Source organism: Rhinoraja longicauda, chromosome 26 (assembly GCF_053455715.1).
Source record: "Rhinoraja longicauda isolate Sanriku21f chromosome 26, sRhiLon1.1, whole genome shotgun sequence".
NCBI lineage: Eukaryota > Metazoa > Chordata > Chondrichthyes > Rajiformes > Arhynchobatidae > Rhinoraja > Rhinoraja longicauda.
In genome coordinates this window covers 24943952-24962213 of record NC_135978.1, presented here as the reverse complement: position 1 = coordinate 24962213, position 18262 = coordinate 24943952, and positions in this window count along the sequence as shown.

The window sequence follows — 18262 nt, the reverse complement described above, 5'->3', positions numbered from 1 at the left end:
CTTCAGAAGTTAACATTTCTAATATCCAATGAGCAGGAAAATAGGGACCTTCCATTGGGGTGCAAAGGACAAAATCTGTTTGGGACCACGGGGGGGGGGGGCACTTAGGGGGCGGCACGGTGGCGCAGCGGTAGAGTTGCTGTCTTACAGTGCCAGAGACCCGGGTTTGATCCTGACTACGGGTTCTGTCTGTATGGAGTTTGTATTTTCTCCCTGTGACCACGTGGGTATTCTCCGGGTGCTCAGGTTTCCTCCCGTTCTCCAACGACATACAGGTCTGAAGAAGGGTCTCGACCCGAAACGTCACCCGTTCCTTCTCTCCAGAGATGCTGCCTGGCCCACTGAGTTACTCAAGCATTTTGTGTCTGTCTACAGGTTTGTAGGTTAATTGGCTTCGGTAAAATAAATTGTAAATTGTCCTTAATGTGTAGGATAGTGCCATGTATGGGGATCGCTGGTCGGCGCGGACTCGGTGGGCTGAAGGGCCCGTTTCCGCGCTGTATCTCCAAACTAAATAAGTAAACACTGGGACAATGTAAGGATTTAACATTGTCTGAAGTCTGAAGAAGGGTCTCGATCCGAAACATCTCCCATTCCTTCTCTCCAGAGATGCTGCCTGTCCCGCTGAATTACTCCAGCATTTTGTGTTTACCTAAGGATTTAACACGTCAGTACAGGTCTTAAAGTGTGAGTTGATGTTGGTAATCAGAAAATGAAACAAGACCGAAGGACCCATTGTGTATGTACCAGCTTTGATAGAGCCATCCAATTAATCCCACAGATTTACTTTTTCTCCATGGATGCATAACTATTTCCCTATTACCGTTGCTATTGAAAATACTTCACTGTCTGTTCAATCAGCACAATGCGGACTACAACAACCTATGTTCAGCAAAAAAAGCTTTTGTTGCCAATTGTTCTTCTGTCAATCACCTTAAATGTTTGTTCTCTGGTTACTGACCTGCAAGACATTGAAGCGGTTTCCTTTTAGTTACGCATTGGAACCATTAATGATTCTAAACAGCTCTATCATTTCATCTTTAATCTCTCCTGCTCTGTTCAGAGCGGGGCCTAAGTCATGAGTGTATCCCATAGAGACATTAAGCAAAGGCTGACCATTTGCTTTTGCATGGAGGGAGAGTTCTCTCACCGCTTTGATTTCAGTGAAGTGTTAAGATTGAATTGTTTGTCCACCTCTCTGCTTGTACAATGTGGGAGATCAGAAAGGAGCTAAAGTACAAGCAATAACCCAGCTGCCACGACTCCAATCTACAATCAGGTTCTTCTCAGGAAAAGAGAAGATTCATGATGTGTCATGGTCACACAACATGGAAACAGGCCCTTTAACCCAGCAAGTCTGCTATCAAGCACCTAAAAACGCAAAGTGCAAGAGTCACTCAGCAGGTCAAACAGCAGCTATGGAGAACATGGATAGGCGACGTTTCAGGTTGTGACCTTTCTTCAGATTTCTTGAGTCTGAGGAAGGGTCCTCATCCAAAACATCGCCTTTCCTTGTTCTTCAGAGATGCTGCCTGACCCGCTGAGTTTCTTCAGCACTTTGTGTTGTTTGCTCAGGATTCCAGCACCTGCAGTTCCTTGTGTCTATCAAGCACCTATTTGTACTAATTCCATTTTGTACCCTCCATATTCCCTAATGACTTTGAAAGGGTAATCAATGTTTTCATTTGCAGAAGACCATGATAAGCGAGGGATCCAGAGGCCAGAGAGCATATTAGTGGTGGGCACAGATAGTGGTATGGGTTCTAAGAGAGAGAGATAACCTACCTGCATTTCAAAAGGCAAGGACTGATGTAGGATAATCAGCTTGGATCTGTCTGTGGGAAATAGTGTCTCATGAATTTAATTGAGAATTTTGAAGAGGTGACAAAGAGGATTGACGATGGCAAGGTGGTAGATGTCTACATAGACTTCAGCAAGGCCTTTGACAGGCTAGGTCATATCTGTCCATTACCTTCCACAGATGCTGCTTAAACCATTGTGTCTCTCCAGCAGATTAATATTTGCTCAAGGTTTCGTGGCAATGGACTAAATGCAGCTAAATGGAACTTGCTCGGGTAGGCAACTTGGTCAACACGGATGAGTTGGGCTTGTTTCCCTGATGTATGACTCTCTGCATTCGGACTAAAAAACCCAAGTGGAATTCTTCATCCAGAAATTAAAAATATGGAATTGCTGCCATGAGGCAAATAGCAGAGATAAATTTATACGGAAACTCAGTTGGCAGGCGGGAGTAAAGAATAGAAAGCTATATTGATCGGGTTAAATATAAAAGAAGGGAAGATCACTCCTGAAATACAGTATATGAGGAAAGTTATATTCAAAGACCATACCATTGGTTCCTGGAATGAGGACCTGTACCATGTGGAGAGATTGAGTAGGAATGGGCCAATGGTCAGCATTTAGGAAGAATGAGAGATGATCTTATTGATTTAAGATTCTGAAAGAGCGCACAGGCCAGATTGTAAAAGGTGCTTCCCTTAACTGGAGAGGTTAGAACAAAGGGGAAACGGTCTCAACCCGAAATGTCCATGTTTTCTGGAGATGCTGCCTGACCCTCTGAGTTACTACAGAACTTTGGGCCTTTTTTTGTAAACCATCAACTGCAGTTCCTTATGTCTACATTGAACGTCTAAGACTGTCAGGAGGATTGTGATATTTTAAAATTGTATATACCAGAGGGCATTCTTCTGCTTACATATTCTCAAGGCTGAGATAGATTTTTGGGGCAAAGAAGATGAGGATTGGGCAAGAAAATGGGGTTGAGGCAAAGGATGGGTCAGAATTTTGTCAAATGGTTTTGAGGTGCAATGTAGCATGCAGCTCCTGTTTCTTGGTCACATGTCAAAGATCACCTGGAACACAGTAGTTAGTCAGCTCCTGTGACACAGGTTCAATCCTGACCTCCAGTGCTGTTCAATCCTGAACTCTAGTGGAGTTCACATGTTTTATTTGAGGGTTTCCGATAGATGTTTCAGAATTTTTCCACATCCTAAAGATATGCTGCTAGATTAATTGACGACTGATAGCTGCCCCTAATGTGGGTGAGTCGTAGGTGAATGGGAGTGTGGAGGGATTGGGCAAGGAGGGAGTTAATGGGCGTATGAGAGGTAATGGGTTGCAGGGCGATAAGTGGGAAGAATGGGATTGCTGGAAGAGGAACTATTGATTCAGGGGGCTGAACGGCATCTTAGTATGTGCAAATGAACAAGAATTAGCATTGATCAGTCAAATTGTAGCACCTGTTTCCAGAACAGTACTGTAAATACCTGCAACCTCTGAGTCAGAATTTGCACTGTCGAAATAAAAGCCCAGTTACAAACTAGTAATAGTTTGTAATTGGATAGCAGTAAAAGGATTGGTCCAAGTCAGCATGGATTTATGAAGGAGAATGTACACCTCGAATGTCGGGTTTATTTTGTATTGATGCAATCCCTGGCCTATTTTTGCAAGCCTTGCACAATAGGAGGCTGGATCAAAGCGATGCATAAATCACCTTCACAGTCGTCTGAAAAATTAGTTTAGTTGGAGGGTGAAAAACATTGAAAGACCTAATTAAATAAAACCGTATCAGAGATATTTCTGCTTGAAAATATTTAATTATTACAGTTCTCTTTAATCAGCTTCAAACTCAGAGCAGAATGCATTACCAAGAGCAGAATGTTTTAAATGACATCAAAATGTGGAAGATTTCTAAAGACTGATTTCCCCTGGCTAGCACTCCTCACAAAACAAAGGGAGGTTTTAAATCTTCCCTTCCTCTGATGTCTTCATTTTTCCTTAGCTCAAAGCTTTACTGATTTTCTTTCTTTTTAGCTAATTTGGTTCAATGGGTGGAATTCTCAATGCGAGTCAGTCACTAAAAGTGGGTCAGGCAACATCTTTGGAGAACATTTTGAGTCAGAATCCTTCTTCAGTTCATTGTATCTTCATTTAAGACTTTGTTCATTTCTTCCACACATAGGTTATCACATTGATCTTTAAGGGGACGTACCCTCTCCCCAGCTACACTTTTGCTCTTAATATGCCTATAGAAAAGGTCAGAATCAAATGCAAATCTCTCTGCTTTCTTATACAGAACCGATGGATGTATATGCTGGTTCCATTATTGCAGCTCTGGTGCGTGTGTAACCACAGCTTCACTTTACTGTTCTCCCCTCTTGTTCATCATCAGCACAAGATGCTGTCAAAACCTGCAAGCAATCAGAAAATCCCGTGGAGCAACTGATTATCCAAGAGAGCTCTTCATGATGTGAATGTTCTGGGTAAAGCATTGTATTTTTTTTTAAATGTCAAAAATCATTCTCTTCTTCGAAAGCTCCAATTAGACTTTGGTGCTGAGCTGAGGTTTGGTAAATTATAATAGCCCGACAGTTACAGAAATAACATAATGGTTTTTTAATACTACAAACGGGAAGATTGAAACTTGCAAATTACTTCAGCTTTACAGCTTGCAAGCATTTCCCATACATTTATTGGTTGCCTGCTGACCAGGAAACAGATAGTCTGTGTGGAATTTGATAATGCTTCGACCATTTTATACTTTACTAAGGTGTTATCTAATGCTAGACACAAAGAACTGCAAATGCTGAAATCTTGAGCAATACACAGTGCTGGAGTAACTCAGTGGGTCAGGCAGTATCTGTAGAGAGAATGGAGAGGCGACGTTTTGGGTTGGGATACTTCTTTAGATGCTGCCTGACTTGCTGAGTTTCTCTAACATTTTATTTTGCTGTAATATAATGCTAGATGTTCAACAGTTGTTATGCCATTGCCCTGGATAATGAGCTGCCTTGGCAACACCGTGGAGCAGTGGTAGAGTTGCTGCCTTGGAGCGCCAGTGACATGGGTTAGATCCTGACCACGGGTGCTGTTTGTACGTTCTTCCTGTGACCGTGTGGGTTTTATCCGGGTGCACGGATTCCTCCCACACTACAAAGACGGTTGTCGGGTTCATTTGGCTTTGGTAAGAAATTGTAAATTGTCCCTAATGTGTAGGATAGTGCTAGTGTATGGGGTGATTGTTTGTTGGTATGGACTCGGTGCACCAAAGAGCCTGTTTCCACACTGCATCTCTAAAGTCTAACTTTTTTTTTCCCAGTTGATTCCGCGATCTAGTGTTGGAAGGTGCATTTCTTGAATTACAAGCTGCCTTATTGCCATTGGTCTTTATTAAAAACCGTTTCACCTCACTGATCAACGTGCATCATTATTATGTTAGGCTTTTGAAGCTGGAAAGGAAAGTTAGTTTGAAGTGGATGGGGTAGAATGCTGTCCAAGGTGCTGATTGGGCGCGCATCATTTCATAATCATAAAGACAACTCTGTTTAGAAGGCACAATGGCACAGCTGGTAGAGTTGCTGCCCCACCATGCCAGGGAATCGGGTTATATCCTAACTTTGGATGCTGTCTGTGTGGAGTTTGCATGTTCTCTCTGCAACTGCATGGGTTTCCTCCCACCTTTCAAAGTCAGTGGAGTTCCCGATGGGCAGAAATGTGTAAGACTTGTGTCTTTATTAATCCTTTACACATCCTTTTATTGTATGTCACTATACTTTAATAAACATAGTTTATTTGTAACCTTGAAGTATTCTTTTCCATCATTGATCCAAATCCTTGAATCCTGCTTGTACCTTTACAATGGGTAGTTGATGGTCGGCACAGAATAGATAGGTGATTGGCCGATTTCTGGGTTGTATCTATGATTCTATGACAATGATGCGAACTTTAGCCTAAGAAGGCACAAATTTACTCGCAGTGGTAAGGGTGGCGGCTAATCCAACTCCCGACATTTCAATCTACATCAATGCTGACACTACCGAATTGGGTGAGAAGATGGGACGAGGGGAGGAGGAATGGGAGGAAAGTGAGACGGGGATCTCAATCCACTTTCCAAAGCTGATCAGGGGGGTTCTCTCTGCTGCAGTGATCAATTTCTATTCCTCAAATATATGCTCATTTGTTGTTTGTTGGATCTTGCATAAACAACTGTTGTTTGTTGGATCTTGCACAAACATTTGCAGTTTTATTGCCCTTAATTACTCCCGTTACTACACTTCAACTGTACCTCAATCTAGACTCCTTGCCAGGAAAAATAGATCTTCCGAGGATTCCACCATCTCTCTTGCACAACATTCAGCTTTGGATCACCTTGACAATAAGATCACCTATGTCAGGGGAGTTTTCATTCACTTCCGCTCCATATCACTGAATGAGTCAATCTAAACTTCTTGGCCTTCCATCTTGTGCTTCCTTCCACAACTGACCTCTGGATTTCCTGACCAGCAGAACTCAGTTGGTCACAATTAGCCATAATATTTCCCCCATGCTGAACCTCAACACTTTTGTCCCTCAACGTTGTGTACTCTGTGCTCCATCCCCTGCTCAACTACCCATGACTGTGGTCTAGTACACCATCAACTCAATCTTTACATTCGCCAATGATACCACTGGATAAACAACAAGGATGAGATGGAGGACAGTAAAGAGATCAAGAACATTGTGTCATAGTGTTAGGACAACAACCTCGCCCAGAATAGCAATAAGATGAAAGGGTTGGTTGTTGACTAAGGAAGCAAGGAGGTTGAACACAACTGTGTCCTCATCACTGGATCTGCTGACAGATGGTTGATAAGTTCCAAGGCATGCATATCACCAGCAACCTAACCTGGTTCCTTCACATTGATGCAGCGATCAAAAAAAAACTATTTATTTTCTTAGGCTTTAGGAAGATGCAAAATGTCCAGAAGGAATCTCTCAAACGTCCACAGATGCACTGTGGAAAGTATTCTGTCAGAATGTATTCGGTGTGGTATGTCAACAGCTTTGATCTTGACTACTTGAAATCTAGATACAAACATAGAAATATAGAAAAATAGGTGCAGGAGTAGGTTATTCGTCCCTTCGAGCCAGCACCGCCATTCAATATGATCATGGCTGATCATCGAAAATCAGTACCTTGTTACTACTTTTTCCCCCATATCCCTTGATATCTTTAGCCCTAAGAGCTAAGTCTAACTCATAAGTATAATTTGCCAGTCTATCCTAGCCAATTCCCGTCTTATACCTTCAAAGTCTCCTTTCTTTAAGTTCAGGGCCCTAGTCTCTGAATTAACTGTGTCACTCTCCACCCTAATGCAGAATTCCACCACATTATGGTCACTGTTGCCCAAGGGGTTTTGCACAACAAGATCGCTTACTGATCCTTCCTCATTACACAATACTCAGTCTTGGATGGCCTGTCCTCTAGTCGGTTTTTCTACATATTGGTTTAAAAAACCATCCCGTATACATTCCAGGAAATCCTCCTTCTCAGTGCTGCTACCAATTTGGTTGGCCCAATCTATATGTAGATTAAAGTCACCCATGATAACTGCTGTACCTTTGCTACACGCATCCATAATTTCCTGCTTGATGCTATCCCCATCTCCCTACTGCTGTTTGGTAGTCTGTATACAACTCCAACAAGCGTTTTCTGCCGTTGGCTATTTCACAGTTCTACCCATTCCGATTCTACAGCATCCAAGCTAATGTCTCTCCTTGCTATTGCATTAATCTCCTCTTTAACGAAAAAAGCCACCCCACCTCCTCTTCCTTTCTATCTATCCTTCCTGAATATTGAATACCCCTGTTTAGCTTCCAGCCTTGGTCACCCTGGAACCATGTCTCCGTAATTCCAACTATAATCATATTTCTTAACTACTAACTACTCATTCAATTTATCCACCTTCATGGTGAATATAGCCCAGTCCAACACTGGCTTCATCCCCACTGCTATCAGGCTCCCGAACCACCATCTTCCCAGAGGTGCTGCCACATAATCTTACTCTTAACTCCATCTCATTAGGTTTATCTGTTAATAATTTTTTTCTGCCCTGTATTCCAGCACCATTCTGCTGTTTTGGACTTGTTTCATATTTACTATTATATTTATCATTACCATGTATAATATTTACTCTGAGATTCAAGTGAACAAGGAATTTCATTGTCCTCTGATGTACATGACAAAAAAGTAACGCAAATCCAATCTGAATCTGAATTATTGGCCTTAATAGGATTAAGATAAGTTGGTGTGAAAGGTACTCTATAAATATAAGTCCAACCTTCTTATCTGAGTTTGATGCCGCAGGATTTAATGGTTATTGACCTATGGGTCCTGTCCGAACCAGCGGGTGGGGAGTGAATTGAAATCATAATTTTATTACTTCATTAATAATTCCAAAGGCCATATCACACTGCGATAAACTGCAATGCATTATACTGATTAACCTCAATGTTACATATGGAGTTAATTAGAAAACAGACTTTCTTTATAAGTATAATTTAAGTAACCTATTTTTAAATTACAATATATGAATACTGATTATCTGAAATAAATAATGTTAATCAAGTCCAAGATAGGAATTTCTTTGGTAATCCGTCTTTATGTATGGGTCTACCAATTTCGAGTGATTATCTTTCACTGTTGGGGTTATTTCCATAGAACTACTAGGACACCTTCTTCCCTGTGAGCACAATGTGCCACTGTAAATCTCAAATCATTGTGTGAAATTGGAAACACTGTTTCCATGCATCTATTCAGGGCAATAGCTAATTGGCGATGAACAGAACCTGGAGCATTTACAGGGACATGTCCAGCAAACAAATCTATTACTCCGACAAGTATTACGGTGACCAGTACGAATACAGGCATGTTATGTTGCCCAAAGAACTTGCAAAGCAAGTACCAAAGACTCGTCTTGTGTGTGAGGATGAATGGCGGAGGCTCGGTCTAGCAATCTCTAGGCTGGATCCATTACATGATGCATGAACCAGAACCTCACAACCTTCCAAGCAAAAGGTTTTTTATAGAGAACAAAACATGCAGGTACCAGAAATCTGAAAGAGATACAGAAAATATACCGAAACGTCACCCATTCCCTCTCTCCTAGATGCTGCCTGACCTGCCGAGTTACTCCAGCATTTTGTGATACCACAGAAAATACTGGAGATACCCAGCAGGTTAGGCAACATTCATATTTTTATTTATGTATATTATGAAACACTTTATTACTTCTGCCATGAAGCACAACACCTGATGCCAACAATTGTAGTAGCCATTGTTTAATGAAGTAAGATCCCCACAAGTTGAAGTAGAGTAAGTGGTTAAATTGATTTTTGAAATATTTGGGTTGGTTGGTCATAAAAATGAACTCCTTGAATGCATTGGGTGCATAGTAGTGGATCCTTCTTTACAAGTCCAGTTAAGTATTACTTTAACTCACAATGTCAAGTCAAGTCAAGTTTATTTGTCACATACACATACACGATATGCAGTGAAATGAAAGTGGCAATGCCTGCGGATTGTGCACAAAAAATAATTACAGTTACAGCATATAAATAAAGTTAATAAAGTTAATATAGAGAAGACAAAATTTAGTCCCTGGAGTTATAAAAGTTAACAGTCCTGATGCCCTTTGGGAAGCAACTCCGTCTCATCCTCTCCGTTTTCACAGCGTGACAGCGGAGGCGTTTGCCTGATCGTAGCATCTGGAACAGTCCGTTGCTGGGGTGGCAGGGGTCCCTCATAATCTTGCTTGCTCTGGATCTGCACCTCCTGATGTATAGGTCCTGCAGGGGGGCGAGTGTAGTTCCCATGGTGCGTTCTGCCGAACGCACTACTCTCCGCAGGGCCTTCCTGTCCTGGGCAGAGCTGTTCCCAAACCAGACTGTGATGTTGCCGGACAGGATGCTCTCTACAACCCCAGAGTAGAAGCAATGAAGGATCCTCAGAGACACTGAATTTCCTCAGCTGTCTAAGGTGGTAAAGGCGCTGCTTTGCCTTACCCACCAGTGCGGCAATGTGCGTTGCCCATGTCAGATCCTCTGTGATGCGGACTCCCAAGTATTTAAAACTGCTCACCCTATCCACAGTAGACCCATTTATCTCCAGTGGCGTGTACGTCCTTGGATGTTGAGCCCTTCTAAAGTCCACAATCAGCTCCTTAGTTTTAGTGACATTCAAGAGGAGGCTATTGTCCTGACACCAGAGTGCCAGATCAGCCACCTCCTCCCGGTAGGCCTTCTCATCGTTGTCGGAGATCCGACCCACCACCACAGTGTCATCAGCAAACTTGATGATGGAGTTTGAGCTGAACCTGGCCCCACAGTCATGTGTGTACAGGGAGTACAGTCGGGTGCTAAGGACGCAACCCTGGGGGATCCTATGTTCAGGGTGAGGGAGCTAGATGTGTGTTCCCCCATCCTGACCAATTGGGGCCTGGTGGTGAGAAAGTCCAGGACCCAGGCACACAGAGGGGTGCTAAGCCCCAGTTTCAGCAGCTTCTCAGCCAGTCTGCTGGGGACTATTGTGTTGAAAGCTGAACTAAAGTCAATGAACAGCATCCTCACATAGCCCCCCTGGCTGTCCAGATGAGAGAGAGCGATGTGCAGAACCTGGGAGACCGCATCATCCGTGGATCTGTTCGGACGGTATGCGAACTGTAGTGGGTCCATGTTGTGAGGAAGGAGGGCACAGATGTGCTTCTTGATTAGCCTCTCGAAGCATTTCATGACAACCGAGGTGAGGGCCACCGGTCGGTAGTCATTTAAACACGCTGGAGAGGCATTCTTTGGCACCGGTACAATGATGGATCTTTTGAAGCATGCAGGGACCACGGACTTTGCCAATGTCAAGAACACGCAACTGTTTATTGTCGTCTACAGCTTCTTTGTCCACCTTGTATCTGTATCCACCTTGCCAGACTTTGTCCCACCTCCACCTCTTTTCCAGCTTTCTTCCCCCCTACTATAATCTGTCTGTCGAAGGGTCCCAACCCGAAACATTGCCTAGTCACCTCCAGAGATGCTACGTTACTCGTTGAGTTACTCCAGCACTTTGGGGTTTTTTTGTTTATTGTGATAGTTAGATCTTAACATATGAAGATAGATAAATCTCTGGAGCCTGATCAGGTATATCCAAGAAAACTGTGGGAAGCTAAATTGTGGGAACACTGCTTGACATATATGTATCATTATTAATCACTGGCGAGATACTGAAAGATTGGTGGGTGGCTAATATTGTGCCTTTATTTAAGAAGGGCTGCAAAGAGAAACCTGGGAAATATTGACCAATAAGCCTAACATATGTGGTATGTATAGAGTCAGGGAGTCACAGAGTCATGCAGCATGAAATAGGCCCTTCAGCCCAACTCATCCATGCCGACCAAGATGCCCCATGTAAGCTAGTCCCATTTGCCCACATTTGGCCCAAATTTGACTTTTTTGAAGAACTAATCAAGAAGGTCGATGATAGCAGGCTGGTGGATGTACTGTAGTCTTTATGACTTCAGCAAGGCCTTTGATAAGGTTCCACGTTGTAGGTTGTTCTGGAAGATTAGATCCCATGAGATCCAGGGAGAGCTAGCTAATTGGATACATAATTTGCTTGATGGTAGGAAGCATACAGTGATGGTTGAAGGTAGGTTTTTAGACTGGATGCTTGTGACTATTGGTATGTCTCAGGGGTCAATGTTGAGCGCATTGTCTGTCATCTATATGAACGACTTGTTTGAAAATATGCAGACGACAATAAAATAAGTGGTGTAGTATGGCGAGTCCGAGACTTGTAGTTGTAGATGAAGTTTATTGCAACCGCAATACACGAATACAGAATCAAAACAACAAGTCGCAGGACAACCAATATAAACTTACTGTCTTCCTTGAAGACTCAGACGAACTAACTAAATCGGGCGCCAAACGCACCCATGACATCGCTGACCAATCAGCGATGTCCTTCCCTGGACCAATCCCCATGGTCGCGTTCCCACGTGACCTCGCTGGCCAATCCGAGGGTTCGACGACCTAGACCATTCTCCATGGTCGCTACATGACCCCCCCCAGAACCCGAGGTGCGGAACCTAGCTGGGAGCCTGATTTCGCGACCACAACGAGTACGGAGAGGGACAGCCTGAACCACAGGAGCCGGAGGTTCCGGACTTGGTGGAACAGCCGGAACGAGAGGTTCTGGAGGAACTACCGGCACGGGGGGCTCTGGAGGAACTGCCGAAACGGGAGGTCCTGAAGGAACTGTTAGAACGGGGGTTTCTGGACTGGGCGGAACTAACGGAGGTCGGCCTCTCCGAGGGGTTTGACCGACCAAAACTGGTTGATCCGGGTCCAAATGGGCAGGTTTGAGCCGGGACACCGAGACGAGTTCGCTCTTGCCGCCCATGTCTAAGGTGAAAGTAGCCGTTCCCTTACGTAACACCCGGAACGGCCCTTGATAGACCCTCTGCAACGGGGCGCGATGGGCATCCTTACGCAGAAAAACAAAATCACAGTCTTTCAGGGCAGCCGGTTCATGCACCATGGAACACCCATGGCGTGAAGTCGGCACTGGAGCCAGGGAGCCCACCCGTTCCCGGAGAGATGCTAACGCTGATGGGACCGAAGGGAGCAGGGCTGAAGGGTCCGAAAAAAGGTCTCCGGGTACTCGAAGTGTCGAGCCATATACTAGCTCTGCAGACGACGCACCGAGATCTGGCTTAGGAGCAGTCCGGATGCCCAAAAGAACCCAAGGGAGTTGGTCCACCCAGTCCGGGCCTTCAAGCCTTGCACTGAGGGACGCCTTAAGTTGGCGGTGGAACCTTTCTACGAGTCCATTTGCCTGGGGGTGATATGCAGTTGTGGGTTGTAACTTGGACCCGTACAGTTCCGCCAGCGCGGCCCAGAGGGACGAAGTGAACTGTGGCCCTCTGTCAGTGGTAATAACTGCCGGGACCCCAAAACGAGCTACCCAATGGAGGGCCAAAGTCCTAGCACAAGACGCTGACGAGATATCAAACAATGGGAAAGCCTCTGGCCACCGGGTGAACCGATCCACCACCGTGAGGAGATGGGTGTAGCCCCGGGAGGAAGGCAAAGGTCCGACCAAATCCACGTGGATGTGAAAAAAACGAAAGGGCGGGACCTCGAAATCCTGTACGGGGGGCTGGACGTGGCGCTGGACTTTAGCGGTCTGACAGGGCACGCAGGAACGTGCCCACCCCGCTACCTGTTTTCTCAGGCCATGCCAGACAAACCTCGCTGCTACCAAGGCAGAGGTGGAGCGGATGGACGGGTGCGCCAACCCATGAATGGCATCGAAAACTCGGCGCTGAAGGGAAGGCGGCACTACCGGCCTGGGACGAGGAAGAGAAATATCGCACCAGACTTTCGTGCCCTCCGACCCACAAGCCACCTGGGCCAACTTTAATCCCGAAGTGGTGGACCGGTAAGCCGAAACGGTATCCGCCAGAAGCTGCGCCTCCGCGAGCTCCTGGGGATCCACCTCGCAGTCCACCGCCGAAATAGGGGGAAAAGCAGGTCTAGACAGGGCGTCAGCAACGGCATTAAGCTTACCCGCGATATGACGGACATCTGTTGTAAATTCGGAGATAGTAGTCAGGTGCCGCTGCTGGCGGGCCGACCATGGGTCAGACAATTTCAAAAACGCAAATGTTAATGGCTTGTGGTCCGTAAATGCCACAAATGGGCGGCCCTCGAGGAAATACCTAAAATGACGGACAGCTAAATAGAGAGCTAGAAGCTCTCGGTCAAATGCACTATATTTCAGCTCGGCCGAATTTAGTTGCCGGCTGAAAAAGGCTAAAGGCTGCCAATGGCCACCAACCTGCTGCTCCAGAACCCCACCCACCGCCACGTCAGAGGCGTCAACCGTCAGGGCCGTGGGGGCGGAGGGGCTCGGATGGACCAACATGGTGGCGTCTGCCAGGGCTGCCTTAGCTGCCGTAAAAGCCGACTCTGCGGCCGGGGACCACAACAACTCTACCGGGTTCCCTGCAAGGCATTGGAAAAGCGGGCGCAGGACTCGCGCCGCTGCCGGAACGAATCTATGGTAGAAATTAACCATACCGACGAACTCCTGCAGCCCTTTTACAGTGGTGGGCCTGGGAAAAGCCCGGATAGCTTCCACCTTCTCGGGTAAAGGGGCGGCACCGGCAGGAGTAATTCTGTGCCCTAGAAAATCAAGGGCAGGCAGGCCGAATTGACATTTGGAGGGTTGGATAATGAGCCCGTGGTCTTGGAGCCGCTGGAACACGGTCCTCAAATGGGCCTGGTGTTCCAGCACGGAGGGGCTGGCTACCAGGATGTCGTCTAGATAGATAAACAAAAAGGGTAAACCCCGGCCCACGCGGTCCATCAGTCGCTGGAAAGCCTGTGCCGCGTTCTTTAAACCGAAAGGCATACGCAACCATTCAAACAACCCGAACGGAGTTATAGTTGCAGTTTTTTGTATGTCCTCCGGTCGCACCGGAATCTGATGATATCCTCGCACCAAATCGATTTTGGAAAACACTACCGCACCTTCCAGCCCAGATGAAAAGTCCTGTAGGTGCGGTATGGGGTAGCGATCAGCCGTGGTGACAGCATTGAGACGCCGATAATCGCCACATGGCCTCCACCCCCCAGATGCCTTGGAGACCATGTGTAACGGCGAGGCCCACGGGCTGTCAGACTGACGGACAATTCCCATTTCCTCCATCTTCCTGAACTCCTCCTTTGCCACCACCAGTTTGTCTGGCGGCAGTCTCCTGGCCCGAGCGAAAACGGGAGGGCCTTCGGTGCGGATGTGATGGACCACACCGTGTTTAGCCGAAGGTGCGTCGAAACGTTGAACGAGCAGCTCTGGGAACTCGGCCAGAATCGCAGCATACGAGTCGGGGGCCGCGACGACGGCCTGGACAGTAGGGCTGAGCGAGGAGGCGATTGTCGGAGCGACGTGCTCGTCTTCGGCTGAAGGTCGGAGGTCGTTACCGCGGACATCAGGAACCAGTGAAAAAGCCCAGAGAAAATCTGCGCCCAGGATCGCTTGTTTGACGTCGGCTATGATGAATGGCCATTCGTACGTGCGGAGGCCTAAACCCAGGGACATTTTCCGTGTACCGAAAGTGCGAATTGGGCTGCCGTTCACCGCGATGAGGGTGGGACCTGTCTTACCCGATCTGGTTTCGAGGTCGGTCGGCGGCACTATGCTGACGATGGCTCCCGTGTCTACCAAAAATTCTGTGTCCGTGAATCGATCATGGACATAGAGGCGCCGGTTCTGGCCAATCGTAACTGCCCCTATGTACGATCGGCCGAGGCATTTCCCGCGAAGGTACAAGGCAAGCGGCAGTTGCGGGATTCGTTACCCCATCGTAGGTGATAATAGCACCAGCCGCGCTTGTGCGGATCTTTTTGGCGGGCTTTCGGAGAATTGGCGGGAGACGTGGCGCCATCTTGCCGTCGCTGTGGCGTGGTCACCGATGTCGAGACTTTGTTGATGGAATCCCCTGCCTTGTTTTTTCCCGCTATGAGCGCGTCCGCTTTCGCTGCATATGCTTCGGGGTCCTTAAAAGAACAATCCGTAAGCAGCAATCGGACATCCTCGGGGAGTTTTTCGCGGAATGCCTGCTCAAACATCGGGCAATCCGTATGCTCACCGGCTAGCACCATCATTTCGGCCATGAGGACGGAAGGCAGTTTGTCTCCAAGCTCCGGTAGGTGCAGAAGTTTTGCCGCACCACCATGCTTTTTTAACCCGAAGGTCCGCAGTAATACCTTCTTCATGGTTTCATACTTGTCTTCCGCAGGTGAATTTATTATGAACCGCATCACGCGCTTGGTTGTGTCCGGCGATAGCGCGCTGACGAGGTAGAAGTACTTCGTGGAATCATCCGACACCTTCTTTATATGGAATTGGGCCTCGGCGTGGATAAACCAAGCTTGCGGTGCGTATGTCCAAAATAACGGAAGATGAACGTCCGCCGCGCTTGACTCCGGTGTGCCCTGCTCAGTCATCGTCAACGAGGCGTCGGGTTTTTCTCAGTCGGTGATCGTCCAGATCACGTTCGGGGTCACCAATATGGCGAGTCCGAGACTTGTAGTTGTAGATGAAGTTTATTGCAACCGCAATACACGAATACAGAATCAAAACAACAAGTCGCAGGACAACCAATATAAACTTACTGTCTTCCTTGAAGACTCAGACGAACTAACTAAATCGGGCGCCAAACGCACCCATGACATCGCTGACCAATCAGCGATGTCCTTCCCTGGACCAATCCCCATGGTCGCGTTCCCACGTGACCTCGCTGGCCAATCCGAGGGTTCGACGACCTAGACCATTCTCCATGGTCGCTACAGTAGACAGTAAAGAAGTTGATCAAGAATTTCAGTGGGATCATGATCAGCTGGATAAGTGGGCTGAAAAATGGCAAAAGAAGTTTAATTCAGATACGTGCAAAGCGTTGCATATGGCAAAATCAAACCAGCGTAGCACTTTCATAGTAAACATCATGGCCCAGTGGGTGCAAGTGCACATCTCCCCGAAAGTGGCATTACAAGTAGACAAGGCTTTTGGTGCACTGGTCCTTCATCAATCAGGGCACTGAGTATAGAAGTTGGGATGTTATATTGCAATATTATAAGACATTGGTGAGGCCACAGTTGGAGTACTGTGTTGGTCACCCTGCTCTAGGAAAGGTTCCATAAAGCTGGAAAAAAAAACAGAAAAGATTTACACGGATGGTACCAGGACTTTGGGGATTGAGTTACAGGGAGAGGTTGGGCAGGTTCGGATATATTTCTTGGAGAGTAAGAGATTGATGAACAATCTTGTAGAGGCATATAAAATCACAAGGGGAATAGATAGGATGAAAACACAATCCTTTTCCCAGGATAGGGGATTCAAGAACTAGAAGGCATATGTTTAAGGTGAGAGGGAAAATTGTTAATAGGATCCTGAGGGGTAACATTTTCACACAGAAGGTACTGGAATCCTCTTGCATTAAAGGTCTACATTCCGTTTGCCTTCCTAATTGCTGCATGCAACACGCAGGTGCCTCTTAATAACAACACCCTTCAAACTTTCCTCATTTAATAACTACTCAGGGGAAAGATTTAATAGGAACCTGAGGGGCAACCATTTCATACAGAAGGTGGTATGCATTTAGTACAAACTGCCAAATGAAGTGGATGATTCAGGTACAATAACAACACTTGAACGACATTTTGACGCGTCTATGAATTAAAAAAGTTTGAGGGATATGGGTCAAACATGAGCAAATAAGGCAATGTAGATGGTTGGCATCTTAGTTGGTATAGATGAGTTAGGCCAAATGGCCTTTTTCTGTATTTATGCCTTTTAACCTTTTTCATACTATTAACCATGTGCTATTCAGACAAAAAAAAACCATATATAATACAAAACATTCAAGCCTACCTTTTCATATTACCTTGTTTTCCCATTAGAACATCTCCAAATACCTTGATTCAATTCTATTCTTCCTTGTTCAGTTCCTTGTGATCTACATCCGAGACACCTCACACAATTTTTAACTCTTCATTAACTTTAATTTCCTCGGCCCCTATTGCCTCATGTTTACCATGGACATCCAGTTCGTACACGCCTTGTGACAGTGCCCTCTCCCTAGGATGTCGCTCTGATTCCTTCAACTGGCTGACAGGCCAGGAGAGACCATTCGTCAGCATCACTGGTAACAGCTGGGTCTGATTAGCTGATATTTGTTGGCCACTTGACCTTGTCAGCCTACTCCCTGTAAAACCCAGGCATTCCAGACAGACTGGGAGACAATAGACAATAGACAATAGACAATAGACAATAGGTGCAGGAGTAGGCCATTCAGCCCTTCGAGCCAGCACCGCCATTCAATGCGATCATGGCTGATCACTCAATCAGTACCCCGTTCCTGCCTTCTCCCCATACCCCCTCACTCCGCTATCCTCAAGAGCTCTATCCAGCTCTCTCTTGAAAGCTGGAGAAGACGAGAGAAGAAAAGAAAGACTGAAGAAAGAGGGAGAGAAAGAAAGGAAGGGAGACAAAGTGGGACGCTCTCTCCTAGTTGTATTCCTCTGTCGCAGGTTCGAGTGTGTCGCATCCCCCATCAGAAAGATCCCAAGGGGCTCTGGTTCTTCCTTGAACAGAGACCCAATCAATCTTTCTCTACTCTCCTCCACCTGGCAGAACTTCTCCTCACCCTCACAACTTCTCTTTTGACTCTTCTCACTTTAGAGTCATGGAGTCATAAAGTGACACAGTGTGGAAACAGGTGTCCTTTTGGCCCAACTTCCCCACACTGACCAACGTGTCTCAGCTGCACTAGTTCCATCTGCCAGCATTTGGTCCATATCGCTACAGTCCTGTCCTAACTTTCTTCAAGTTAAAGGTATAGTCATGGGCCCCAGCTATGACTGCCCCTTT